Genomic DNA, 3,397 nt, shown 5'->3' with positions numbered 1-3,397 from the left:
GAAACTTTATCCTGTACATTTTATTAGTTAAAACACCAATTATTTGATAGAAAATTAATTTATTTTGTTGAAAAGTAAACTTTTAGGTTGAAAATTGATTTACTGTGTTAATTAGATTTTTTTCCTAAAATTAAAAAAACTACAAAATAAAAAAATTGCCTTAAAATCGTCCTGATTCCTTTTTTTAAATTTTCAAAATCTTTTCAAATACTCACTTAAAATTCATTTTTCAAAACTAAAAAATCATTTTCAATTTTTTTGGCAATCACAACAATTTTTATTATTCTTCTTGAATATTTTACAATTCTCAAAAGCTTTTTTTTAAATCTGCAAAAATCCACATCGTGTTTCAAATTATTTCAAATAATTTCAAGTTTTAAATTAATTTTGAATATTATTCTAAATTAAAATTGTAGCGTTCAAACTTAACATTTAGCTCATTACAATTTTAACAAATCAAGGCTTTTTATTTCTAACCACTCTTTTCAAATTTGTATAGTTTTTAATTGTTGTTTATAATGGCTTGTCCCAGATCTGAATTTTTTTTTCAAAAAATCTCTGATCCAATTCAGAAATACATATAATTGCTTTAAAAAAAAATTTTAATTCAGAAATATTTCATTTAAACGCTCAATAATTCATACGTATAAAGCACAAGCTTTTAACACCTTTTAATTTTACTATTTTTTAATTAAATTATTTTAAAATACGAAATAACCGTTTAAAAATTTTTATGACTTTAACATTTGATAGATTTCTGGTTAAAAAATACAAATTACGCTATTATTTTTAAGGTTCAACAGTTTTTAATGAAAAATTAAAACTTCTTTTCTTGTTGAAGATTTATCATTTTAGTAGAAAATGTAATTATTTTGTTGGAAATTTGTTATTCTCTATCTTTTTTAATTGAAAATTCAATTATTTTGATAGTAAGTTAAATTCTAACATTTTCAATTGGCGAACTAAAATTTTTATCTCTAAATAACAATGCAAAAATATTAATCTGGAACAACTTAAAATAAAAACAATGTAACTTTTATTTTATAAAGTTTTTAGTTAAAAAATTAATTTAATCGTTCAATTTTTAATGTTACGAACTGAAATTTTTTTGAATTATTATCATTTTGAACCTTAAAAATAATAGCGTAACTTGTATTTTTTAACCAGAAATCTCTCAAATGTTAAAGTCATAAAAATTTTTAAACGGTCATTTCGTATTTTAAAATAATTTAATTTAAAAAATTCTAAAATTAAAAGGTGTTAAAAGTTTGTGTTTTATACGTATGAATTATAGAGCGTTTAAATGAAATATTTCTGAATTAAAAATTTTTTTCAAAGCAATTGTATGTATTTCTGAATTGGATCAGAGATTTTTTGAAAAAAAAAATTTAGATCTGGGACAAGCCATTGTAAACTACAATTAAAAACCATACAAATTTGAACAGAGTGGTTAGAAATAAAAAGCCTTAATTTGTTAAAATTGTAATGAGCTAAATTTTAAGTTTGAACGCTAAAATTTTAATTTAGAATAATATTCAAAATTAATTTAAAACTTGAAATCATTTTAAATAATTTGAAACACGGTGTAGATTTTTGCAGATTAAAAAAAAAGCTTTTGAGAATTGTAAAATATTCAAAAAGAATAACAAAAATTGTTGTGATTGCTTAGAAAATTGAAAATGATTTTTTAGTTTGAAAAATAAATTTTAAGTGAGTATTTGAAAAGATTTTAAAAATTTAAAAAAAAAGGAATCAGGACGATTTTAAGGCAATTTTTTTATTTTGCAGTTTTTTTAATTTTAGGAAAAAAATCTAATTAACACAATAAATCAATTTTCAACCCAAAAGTTTACTTTTCAACAAAATAAATTAATTTTCTATCAAATAATTGGTGTTTTAACAAATAAAATGTACAGGATAAAGTTTCAAACAAAAATGGAATAGTACAATTTCCAGATAAAAACTGTGCTAAAAAATTGAATTGAACAACACAAAAAAAAAAACGAATATTCAATAAAATTGTTAAATTTTCAAGGGAAAAGGTGAATTTTTGACCAAGAAGATTAATGTTCTATACAAAAAAAAACGATTTTCCAACTTAACCAATATAAACGATTAATTTTTAATCAATCATATAATAGTTACATTTTTAGATAAAGATAAATAATTTTTTAAAGAAAAAATTAATTTTAAACAAATTTGTTAAATTTTCAACCAATCAGATGAATTTTCGACCATGAAAATTGATAATCTACAAAAAAAGACAAATCTTAAACAAAATACATGAATTTTTAAAGAAATTATTTAATTTTAAAGTAAAAAAGACGAATTATCTACAAAAATTGAAATTTTTAAGCGAAAAATATGAGTTTTCAATGAAAGAGTTAAACTTTCAACCAAATAGTTCAATTTTCTATTATAATTAAAAAGCTTGTTAAAAAAACGTATTTTTTTTTTGACAAAGTAGTTCAACTTTTAGTGAAATAATCGACTTTCAAACCCAAGAAGATGTACAGTTGATATTTTAACCAAACAATTGCATTTTTGACCAAAAATGATAAAATTTTCAACCAAAAGGATTAAATTTCTACAAAGAAAGACGACCTTTTAACAAAACACATGAACCTTCAAATAAAAAAAATAGAGTATTATAATATAACTTAATTATAATATTATCATTATTAATATACGTATATATTTATATATGTAATAGTATTAATATTTATATAATTTATATTTTATTCATGAAATAACATAACCTCAATATATATGCATATCAAGAGGCGCGCGATCTATTCAAATCATGAGAATCGTCAGCATCGAAATCTGGAAATATTAAAATCCCAATCGCCTGAATTTATTTCAAAACAGTTAGCTGTTATCAGATAGAGATATAAATAGAATCGACGAAATGCTCCGACCGGCAATCGTGCATTTTCGAGTTTTCAAATTCAGAAGAGGAGAAATGGGTTGCGCGCGCAACTCAGTCATTTACAGCGTCTCCTACTATATTCACACGGACATAGCCCTGTCATAGCATTGGACCGCCTCTCGTTTCAGATCTGGGATCACTGGGTCCAATACTATGACACGTCTATGTCCGTGTGAATATGGTAGGAGATGATATAAAAGCCTGGGTTGCGCGCCCAACCCATTTCTCCTCTTCTCAATTTGAAAACTCGAAGGTGCACGATTGCCGGTCGGAACACTTCGGTGGTTCTATTTATATCTCCATCTGCTTTGAAATAAAATGAAGAGATTGGGATTTTAATATTTCCAGATTTCGATGCTGGGCTGGCGAGTCTCATGATTTGAATACTTCGCGCGCCTCTTTAATGCGTGTATTTTGAGGTTACGTTACTTCAAGTATAAAATATAAATTATATAAATATTAATA

The 3,397-nt window shown here is 23.8% G+C and overlaps 1 protein-coding gene across 3 annotated transcripts in view; it reads left to right on the top strand.

Annotated features, from left to right (window-relative positions):
- The window catches only part of LOC117178248 (N-acetylglucosamine-6-sulfatase-like), an 88,603-nt gene that overhangs the window by 648 nt on the left and 84,558 nt on the right, over positions 1–3,397 (top strand). The window lies entirely within an intron of this gene.

The sequence above is a fragment of the Belonocnema kinseyi genome, chromosome 8 (assembly GCF_010883055.1).
Source record: "Belonocnema kinseyi isolate 2016_QV_RU_SX_M_011 chromosome 8, B_treatae_v1, whole genome shotgun sequence".
Lineage (NCBI taxonomy): Eukaryota > Metazoa > Arthropoda > Insecta > Hymenoptera > Cynipidae > Belonocnema > Belonocnema kinseyi.
Note: the sequence above shows the minus strand (reverse complement) of the source record. Positions and strands in the feature narration are given on the sequence as shown.